The sequence below is a fragment of the Mercenaria mercenaria genome, chromosome 2, assembly GCF_021730395.1.
Source record: "Mercenaria mercenaria strain notata chromosome 2, MADL_Memer_1, whole genome shotgun sequence".
Lineage (NCBI taxonomy): Eukaryota > Metazoa > Mollusca > Bivalvia > Venerida > Veneridae > Mercenaria > Mercenaria mercenaria.
In genome coordinates, this window is record NC_069362.1 from 6,254,638 (window position 1) to 6,266,658 (window position 12,021).

The window sequence follows — 12,021 nt, forward strand, 5'->3', positions numbered from 1 at the left end:
CGCCCATCAATGCACTACCATAAAATATGACCTTTAACGTCTAAGTGTGACCTTGACCTTTGAGCTACGGACCTGGGTCTTGCGCGAGACACGTCGTCTTACTGTAGTTCACATTCATGCCAAGTTATTTGAAAATCCATCCATCGATGACAAAGATATGGACCGGACACGAATGCACTATCATAAAAAATGACCTTTAACGTCTAAGTGTGACCTTGACCTTTGAGCTACGGACCTGGGTCTTGCGCGCGACACGTCGTCTTGCTGTGGTACACATTCATGCCAAGTTCTTTGAAAATCCATCCATCGATGACAAAGATATGGACCGGACACGAATGCACTATCATGAAAAATGACCTTTAACGTCTGTGTGACCTTGACCTTTGAGCTACGGACCTGGGTGTTGCGCGCAACACGTCGTCCTACTGTGGTACACATTCATGCCAAGTTATTTAAAAATCCATCCATCGATGACAAAGATATGGACCTGACACGAAAATTGCGGACAGACTGACAGAATGACAGACTGACAGACGGTTCAAAAACTATATGCCTCCCTTCGGGGGCATAAAAATAATGCTGAATGTCTATTAAATGTCAGTGATAAATGTCAGTCAACGATTCTTCAATACGGAAATAAAATATCTGGTACTGTTGACGTTTGTTGGATAAATTAAATGTATTTTCGTCGAATGGTTTACTAAATATTGAAATAGGAAACTACATTATATCGATAGAAGGAAAATAAAAAGACTTTTGTCAAAATTTTACTTATATTCTAAAGCACTTTATATGATACTAATTTGTTTTAGCTCGGTTGTGATGAAAGCTTCAAATTTATTGGAACCACTCTCGAGTCCGCTTCCTGGAAAAAACAGTTCTGGTGTCATATGAGAAGTCATGGTCGTGACCCCAGTGGGGCTCGAATCCAAGACCCCTGGATTGAGCCGTCGACACCTTATCCACTAAACCAGCGCTCCCTAAAGCACTTTGAAATGTCCTTAAGATCATTTTCACCTACCGCATAATAAAAGTAAGATTTTTTAACTGTTGGTAATCAGCGCAATCGTTCAGCTAATTCTAATCTAATTTAGATCGATTCACAGTATTTGCATACTGGTAAAATTGTCACGAGAGAATGAGAGAAGTGAAGTTATTTTCCCTTTAAATGCTGCGCACAAAACAAAGGAGCTACTTGTACAAATTGCTTTCTTTTTGGTATGGCACAGGAAAGGACTTACTAAGACAACACCTATTCAAAACGGGCGCTCAAACACTTGTTGCATGTTGAGATATTGCATACCGAATACACAAAACGGTTAAACGGTTGAATTAAACGTATTCATGAAGGCAAGATAATTTATTTTGACATAAAACAAAAAATAAAGAAAAGTTCCGCTTATGTCGGAACTGTATTCTTCATAAACTCGTAGACTCAATAATAAAAGAAGAATACATACCCACAGGAAAGGCTATGTTTTATGAACCAACCTTAAAATCGTTACTGTTTAATAGTGCTTGCTTCAAAATGTACATGAATAATACATAATTAATATAGAAATGTATACACAAAAACAAAGATAAAGTAAAATATTAAAAATAAGCATAAACAGAAGAAATAAGAAGTACAGAACAGTGTAAATAAGAGCAATCACCACCAGATGAATCCCTTACACACGCAATGTAAACAAAGCACGACTTTAATACATAAAAATACTTAAATATACAAAGATGGAAAATTTTAACCCTACCAATCCTTATGTGCATGCCTGCAGAATCCTTGAAGAAGGCGGGGAACAAGGGAAACACCATTTAGGACCCGACGAAGCAGACCAGACCACAAGGGAAGCCGTGTCCCAATCATGGAGTCTTTCATATATTCTGTTAGACGCAAAGAAGAACGAATATCACCAAGCATGTTGTGGGTCTAAAATAGCCGGTTAATAACCTCTTCTAATAAAACGATTCATAAGAAGGTCATATTGAAACATTGAACACAGCCGAGCAGAAAAAAAGATTGCAGACTTGGTTTGGCTGAGATAAGTGTAATTGCGATAGTATTTTTTTCTAAAATATTTTCGCAGTGTATGATAAACGTTCATTGAACTGTTCAGTATGATTTCATATTTTAGCAAAATCATTATAAGATATATATATATACATCAACTTCACAGATTGAATTTAAAACAGCAAAGTTAAAGTCATCCCCTTTTTAAAAAAAGATGTTGTCCATATACCGTCATTACGTTTTTGGAACTGTAAATCGAAAATGATGCACCAGTGTCCAAAACGTTTTTAGCTTTATTTAACTGGAGCTCACTGTGATTATAGGATCACCATTTAAGCAAAATTGGATTAAAAATCTTTAAAATATTATCTAGAGTGAATATTGGTAAATGTAGTGATAACCTCTCTCAGCGTATCCTATGAAGGCTCAACATAAGATCCTGTTCAAAACAATATCTGCTACACGGAAAACTGCATTCTCAGACCGGATATAAGTTGTTCTATAGAAAAAGAAAGTGTAAAACAAACTTTTCTATGAGAACATATTGTAAAAGGTGATAACTAGATATTTCATTTACTTTAACACATTCAGTATCTTTTAGCGTGAGATTTTAACTATCACGACAATTTTAAAATGTTTAAAATTAAACTCAACGTAATATGAAAACAAAAGCATAAGATTGTTTTAATTTCTTACGTTTTTGATCAGTGAGATAATTCAATATTTGTAAAATAGAATTCCGATTAACGAAATATGTTATAAAACTCGTTGGAAGCATAAAGCGCAGCAATGCGAAATAATGGCAGACTCGGGGAGAGGCTAGGTAGCGTAGGTGGCAGAATCGGGGAGAGGCTAGGTAGCGTAGGTGGCAGACTCGGGGAGAGGCTAGGTAGCGTAAGAGGTGTTGCATTTTTCATTACTCGGACACTGAGTTTGCAATAATTCATCTTGACTGCTTCTATGCTTCCAATATATCTTCTTTTAAATTGTATTCAGTGTGTATGACAAAACGAATTTGCACATGTACGTCATGTTTTCCTCTTAAAATCTATAGCAGATTGTATTACAGATATCAAATACCACATACGCGTTAAAATGTCTCTGTTATGATAACAATACATAATTTATTAGATACTAAATATAACGGTAAAATAAATACAAGCAAACCTAAATTGTATCGGTTATTATGCATTAATATATATAGTGTAGATTGACTAGATAAGCACAGCTCATAAAATGTAATATTGTAAAGCAGTACAAGCATGATTAATTATCCATAAAGCACCCTGAAGGTCGGGAATTATGACAGTAACATACAGAAAAAGTATTCCTATGTACAAGTATATTAAAATAATTACTACGCCAGTTAATATTGTTACAAATAGATATAATAAACAGATTAATTACATTGAGTGTTGCCTTAAGGGATTTTTGACACAGGTATACACATTCATACGAGGGATGATCAATATATAACGGGAAAATTCTTATAACTTTTTTATAGTCATGTCGATCTTTCTCACACTTGAACCAGAAGTAGTTAAATATATTAGCATTGTATCGCTAATGTTTCAGCTTTATACTAATAGAATGCTAAAATCTACATTGCTAAGGTAACGCTTAATATGCATAGGCGGGGCATTTTGAATACTTTTCGTCATTTTCACGAAAGTTCAAACCTTTACAGCTTTAATTCTAGCAATGGTACATTGGTGAAAATTAGCAATTATGGCCACCTAAGACTCGCCCATCGGATGATGACGTCATGCACGAGTTGTGACGTCATTTGTTACGTCATGCACGTGTTACAGTTCCGCGGTAGTAAAAATGGCGGAGGATCAAAGGTTTGCTATAAAATTTTTAGTTTTGAAGAGAAAAAGTAAAAATGAAGTTGTGCGAGAAATACCGAGTACCTTTGGCGATAGTTCAATGTCGAAAACAAGAATTTATGTTTGGTATGACAGATTTAACAACGGCTGGGAAAATGCGTATGATTTACCACGGAGTGGCCGGAAAGTGACGTCGACGCACGATAAGAACGTTACAAGGGTGAAAGATCTCATTAACAGTGATAGGCGGTTAACTGTCAGAGAAATATGTAATAAACTGAACTTGTCATATGGTACTGTCCATACAATCTTAAAGAAAAATATAAATATGAGAAAAGTTGCAGCACGTTGGATTCCAAAACTGTTGAATTGTGAACAAAAGAAAATGCGCATTGAGGCTGCTAGGAACTTTCTGCACAAATACCACGCACTAGGTGAAGCTTTTATCAACAGTATAGTTACAGTAGATGAAACATGGATTCCTCTGTACGACCTGGAAACAAAACAGGATTCATGCATTTGGAAGACTTCAGCCTCTCCATCTCCACAGAAGGCCAAAGTCTGTCGGTCGCAGAAGAAACAAATGTTTATCGTCTTTTACGACGTGGGAGGCGTTGTTCTGACACACGCAGTACCAATAGGACAGACGATTAATTCAGCCTATAATAAAAAGGTTAGTAGTTTAAACGTTTGATCGTATCAAATATATATTATTTACTGATTAAAATGTAATTCCATAGAATCAGATACATATTAAATATTGTCTTCCCCGTTTTCAGGTTCTTAGTCGACACTTCCTCAGAGTCATGCGTCGGAAACGCCCGGAAAAGTTGAACCATTTCATCCTGCATATTTGCACGCTATTTCGTGTTATTTTTTCTAATATATGTATTTACCCCTACATAAAATATCTCTGGAAAATAATAAGTACAAACAAATTTATAAGCATTTTCCTGTTATATATTGATCATCCCTTGTACATGTTTCATATAGATCACCATGTGCAAATGAATATTTTTGCTCTGAAAATGATGATTTTACAGCAATACTAGGAGATATAAGCTGAAGTAACAGTATAATTGTATGTCAAAGTCCAGGGAGAATGTATTTGTTTACAGCCATGGTTGCATAACAAGACTCTATAATACTCTTTCATGGATATTTTAAGAAAGAGTAGAGTCCATAAACAGATACTAAGATGTCTGAAATACAAAATCACCCACCCATTCAAACTAGATGCAGTTGTTTAGCCAGTTGTAAGAAAGAACAGGCAGTATTGCTGGTATTGCGTAGCATCAGACTACAGAATCGAATAATTGTTCAGGACACGCTGTGAATGACAGCGTTAATGGGGATTCCATCGATACAAAGAGCACCGCTGGTAGCTATAATATGTATCAAACGTTCAGTCTTGTTGACTATTCAATTATATACTTAATATGAACAATTATATATCAAATTGCTATAGGATACGAGGGCACATTTTATTCTCCCGTTCACATATATATCTAAAAGTATTATACCAAAAACAGACTGTACCTATTTATCGATAAAGTACAAATATCGTGTAACACTGGCATGACTTTTAGGTGTTCATTTCTGAGTTAGAGTTGATCTATAATTTGAACGAATTACAAATAAATAATTATGTGTTTTGAAAATTATATAATTACAGATACATATACATATGTATTTCGTCCCACTGATTAATGTTTCTTCCTTTAGCCATCAAATAACAAAATTTAATGCATGTTCTAAAATATATCGCGAATATATATGATTTGCCGCTCAGCATATCACGTAAGACCGGCGCAAATCGGCGTACGCCGGATTGACGCGGTACTACCGGGAAGCCTAAGGAATGCCTAGCAGCAAAAAATTGCCCTATGAGCAGAGACAACCTGGCCCGGAAGACAAACAGTTTTATGTAAAAATGTTCTCACTTTGCATATGAATAAGGACATTCTGCCAATAAAGATCAAGTATTTTGCTTTCAAATTGCAGTCATTGTATACATGTTTGACAGTAATGTTATATTTATTTGCATAACATTCTTTTCAGTGAATTAATTTAATAATAGAGTGTAAACTATCTGATGATACTTTTTCACTAGTGAAAATCAACAAAAATGTATATGGTGTTTATTAAGTGAAAGCTGTTTTAATCTTGCACTAAGACACAGAAATATCCTACATGTACATAGTTAGTTTTCGTTTTTGGCCGTTAATGTGTATGACTGCACAGATCTGAGTCAATTGTTCACTTATAAAAATATAACTTAATATAGCAGGCCTTGCTTTTACCTCCGTAATCAAATAAGGTGATACAAATACTCAAACAAATGATGTAATGTTTGTAATCTGAAATCATTGTATTCTCTTAACGGTTTATGGTCTCAAAAACATGATATACTAAAGATTGATCAAAGGAAATTATTAATGATCCACGTTAATAGATTCAATACTAATCGCTAATGATGTTAACAAGTGTATGTGGAACCATAAATCTATCCCCGAGAGGAAATTTAAAAGAGCGAATGCAACCAGGTAAATCTTGGTAATATTAGGAAGAAAGGTTAAAGTTGCAACTGATTTGTTTCCAAGCAAATGTCTTAACAACATTTAAGTTTGATTTATCACAATAACATCCAGGGATAACACGTTGTTCTTGTTTTTACTATCAAATCAAGTTAATAATATTTTCTTAAATTTATTTTCATGTACCAGCTCAATTATATGAAAACTAAAATCTAACCGCTGGCTTTAATGCCACAATATCATTCTGGGTGTATTAAAAACTAAATGAGAATATTAGAAAAATGCATGGCTGATAGCTGAACTTCTTCCACATTAAGACTAGACTTTTTTATAGTATGGACTGTGTAGAAATATTTTCCGATCTTACTACTTAATTGTAAACACTTCAAGACGTATGTCCATTGTTTTCAGAACATTTTGGCAGTACTGTCATATGTTTGTGAATATAATCAAATTGATATCCAAAACGCTAGTCATGGAGTATGACTGTAATGTGAGTTAGAATGAAAAATTCTTATATGATATGAACTTGATATTGGTTTTGATATTTTTTCGGGCGTTGTTGATTCAGAAAATGAAACATTTTGAGGAACATCTGTAGACATGCCCCTTGAATAGTTAGTACTCACTTGCCCTCTTTTATCTCTGAGCTCAGACCCGCAAACACACACTAATTAAACACGTGAAAACATGTCCTCCTTAATTGTCTTAATTCTCTTTGTTGGTGTCAATTTACCTCGAAGTTACGTAAATGTTTACCCGTATCATCTCGGAAACCTCACGTTAGTTTGTAAGTTAATATTTCAGACCTGCATCAGTTGTGTCAATTTGGAATACAAGCTGTGCACGCACGTCTAGTTTACTTGGAGCTGTATTCTGACACACGACGGAATAAACTGTGATCACATCGGGAATTATGTATTGTAATGATTACCAGCACACGACTATTAACATACCTTCATCATTTCATGCTATATTTAATTTACATTTAATTTCAGGTAAGACAAAAGCATGAAAAACCTAAGTACTTTTTTTAAAAAGGGGAATTGTAAGTTCAGGAGCAATACCTTAAAGAGGAACCTATTACAAAAAGCAACATTTTCATTTCGTGTTGTTTATACTCTTTTTACATTAAACCCCTAGATAACAATATCGTAATTATGCAATATCGTGTGTAGAAGATAGAAACTAGAGTCGCCATCATACTGGGTTAATTAACTCATTCTCTGACATCATCCATAATGTTTTTTTGAAGCGGACAGTTACAAGTCTACAGCATTAAACTGGCGACGAAAAGCTTATAATTACCTCTTACATTCTGTACGGTCCTCGAATCTAATACCTGGGTTGTAGTAAAATATATATCATTCCGCCAACAATACTGTTTGTACAGACGAGAAAGTGTGAAATGTACATTTAACGTGATGGTTTGAATGTACTATACAGATGGTTATCAGTACAAAAAACTATGTAATATTTTGAGTTAAACATTGTCATGACGTCACTCCTTTGTACTCGCAGTACTGTATTTTTAATATTGGACTGCTTTCAATGGGACTCAGTATAGTATTTCCCACGTGGAGTCCAATATCATTTTAATAATTGACTGTTTATTTAATATTGGACTGCACGAGAAAAACGATTAATATACAGAATCAATGTACTCGTGAATATTTAGCAATTATAGCAAATTCCATATAAAAATACTGTAACTAAATGAAAGCAGTCCAATATTATAACACAGTACTACTAATAATAAAAAGGAAAATTGATATCAAAACTAAGTTTTATGTATAGATGCCTAATAAGTATGGACAAAATCGCTAAAGTTTAAAAATAACTTTATATATTGTAATTTAGAAGCAAAATATTTCATACCCAAAACAGACAGGTTTAACAAAATTACATGAAACATGCATTACTTGTCACCTCCGATACGAACACTCATGATGCATGTGTCGTAATTAACATCGTCAGAGCTGACATATTGCGGAACTAAAACAATGCTATTACATTGACGCACACTGTTACAGAAGATAAAGATAAGTATTACTCGGCCAAAAAAAAAGTTGCACTGCAAAAGCCATGGAATAAAATGAGAGTTTCATGATTAAGATCCTTGCTTGACATGTTATTACATTTACTGGAGGTAACTGATTAAGATATGTAAATTTTACCCACAAACATAGTAGGGTAATATTGTTTTTATTGGGGCTACTTGTTTCGCCTTTAATCTTAATAAGCTGTCTTTAAAATGTGGAATTTGTATGTATGTCCTCTATGGTAATATCTAGGATTAGCTTTACATATTTGTACTAGCTCCTGTATACGGTATATCAAAACCTATGCACCCCTTTTTACCCTCTTGTACGCGATGATCAATCGGTACAATAGTTTTATTCAACTTCTTGAAACGTGTATTCCAATATTTCAATGTTTTTATTGACGTCTGGTGAGCTACGAGATGAATCTGTCGTATATTGTTCAAAGACCGTTTAACTTTAAATTTTTGTCACGTACATGATCAGATTTCAGTAAGATTTAAAGCAATCAAAATGCATTTCTACAAAACTGTAACAATATATTAACTGTTTGACAAAAGCAGTTGGAAATACTTGTGTATTCCTATCACACTTCAATACCTTTGACATATTGACAATACATGTTGTTTTTCTCCTCACTTTTCGCAGATGTTTTAGCTAATTTCATTTGATTTAATCAGTCACTTGATTGATATGGGAAAGTGGATTTTCTATAAGGTACCAAAGATGTGTTTAATGACTTCTTCGTTACATTAGAAGTACAGACAAACCTGTCTATAAAGACAACCCTTGGGAGAGCAAAAATGTGGTCTTTATTGGGAGGTGATCTTTATTCGCAGGTTAAAATACACTGTAAATGTTAAAATGGGAAACAAAACATGTGGTCTTTAAAGCCAGGTGGTCTCTGTTCAGAGGTGGTCTCTAACACGGTTTTGACTTATTTTGATAATTTGGAGACATTTGAGCACATTTGAACCATCCTTTGCGACCACCTATATTAAGCAGACAGTTAGCTACCTTTCCGAAACGATCTTTTGTACATTTTTCATCTTGCCTTAAATGTCTTGAGCAGACAAAACTGCATCGCTGCCTTGGCTTACTGCTTAATATTTGACAGTTAGTAAATATAAGTTAGATATATGTCAAAGGTCGTATAGAATTACACAATGCGAGAAAGTACTACTGTTAGCGTGCTGCCACATAAAATTGGATAATACTTTGCGTCCTCGGGAAGGCAGGGTTTGGACTGTTTGAATGAAAAAGAAACAATTCTTATAAAGTTAAAATAAACATCTAGAAGAATGAAAGTATTAATTTCGTCACTAAAAATGTTATTTTTATATATCATATGTAGGCAGTGTAACTAAGAATACAAACTTCAAGTAGGAACTATCTATTTTAGATATATGTGTAGTTACCTGCATCACAGTACAAGGACTAAAAAAAATATCATTTTCTGAAAAAGAGTTATTTGAGCTGAAAAAAATAATGATCCTGGGTAAAATATTTGGAATAAATGGAGAAAACTCCGCAAAGAATTTTATGGTAGGCTTAGGTGGCTATTGACCTAGAACCTGATGCAAACAATGTAGTTTTCACCTCTAAGCAGGGGAAAAGCATGCATAATTGCCACATAGATTAGCAATCTGAATAAAAAACTATGTAAAGATCAAATAAGTTAATGCACTGGGGAAAGTGGGACAATTTCTGTGGTGAAACTTGTCAACAAACAGACGAAAGTCAAAACCCACAGAATTTCACAAGGTGAAATATGTTGAAAAGGCTACTGCTGGAAAGAAAACAATCTCAACTACTCATATATATACGTCAAAGTATGTGAAAAATATCTAGAAATACGGGAAAATCAAAGAAATCAATTTCAGGACTGTTTGATGCACGACTGTGTTATCATGCATAGCATTTAACATAGATAGGTTACTTTTCCTTTGCACTGATATAACATAGACAGGACTAGGATTAACAAACGGTGTTCACTCAACAATTTCACTGTATAAACGGATTGTTACACTTGTGTAAAGAAGGCTTAGGGTAAGTCTCCACATATATGTTTTTGGTTCGATTTCCACTTTTGCTTAAGATACCTTTGTTGTAAGATTGCATGCGTATAAATGTTACATGTATCAAAAATGTAAAACAAGAGTCATGTTGTTAAGTTACATGTATCAGTAGTTTGTATTTTATGTCCTATTATGAAAAGCCTTTGTTAGTGTAAAGCAAGTTGTCGTTTCTGCAATGCCTACATTTTGACATTTTAGTTAGCACTTTGATCTGTTTTCCTTTCTGCTAAGCATGCTAAGTAGATTTAAATTGATAGGACATTGATCAAAGTTGGTTTGGCCTAAACTTTCTCCGCATCAATGAATAAAGTCGTGTTCCATTTCATATCATTTTAACACATCATTGGCACGGACGTTTCTGGTGTACATGAAGTGTTGAAATGAAAAGTAAACCACTAATGATGTAAATAACTATTAATCGTAATTATAATAGTAACATACAAGCACAATTCAAAGGACCTATGAACTGGATCATTTAATTAATATAGATTAATATAAAATTGTTTAATGAATTAGCTTTAGTAGAAATGTAATATGTAATGAATTGATGTATTCGGCCCGATAAAATTTGCCAGGAAGCAAGGGGGAATATTCTCTTCTCTGAAACAAAGTAAAAGTTATTTTGTGGGGCTGATAAATCAAGAGCATACTATAGAATACGAATTCCATTAGTATAATATTTTATGCTTTCTTTAAGTTCTTATTTCCAAATTACAAACTGTTCTATCCCTTTGGGCAATATAATCATGCAGCGAAACCGTTTTTTTCTACCTATGTTTGATGAAGTATGTCCAAATTCACGAACGTAATCTCAACGAAACCCCGAATATAAGAAAATTAATTCACTTATTGCGTTCAATTTACCCGAAGTAATAGCACCACTTTGGAAAACGGAAGATCAAATGTATTAAAGTGAGAGGCTAAGCCAGTTTTCAGGAACAGCACACATAATTAAGAGGTCTTTACAAGAAGCAAATTAGATTTACTTTGGTTGCTCTCCTACTTCAAAAAGCTTGTCTTTCATTGCTTTCACGCAAAACAGCATTCCCATTCAATTTACATGCAACTAAATGTTTGAATGTAATGAATTTCATTAGCTCATGACAGACTAAAAGTGCCGTGTTGCGGCCGTGTATAGTCTCCACGCACATAAATTCAGCTGGTTCTTTGGGGTCATTGCGTGCATTCATTTTCTTTCTTTTTCATATGATAAATCAGAAAATCTGTGAGACGATCCCGTGGAAGCATAGAACGCAACACCAAGCAACATAATAGCGGATGAATGAAATGTGCAACCCTAACGTCCCCTCTCCAGCACATTTTAACCGTCACATGGAAATACAATATAGCTTTCCTAGTCGTATTTAATAGTGCCTAGCCAGTTAAAAAACCGTACTGCTTAAAGCATTGACTATGTAACATCAACAATTAAAACGATTGAAGTTGTTGTATAATCATAGATAACATCACAGTTCTTTTTTTTTTTTTTAATCAGATAGTAAAGATGTTTAATTGTATACACAAAAT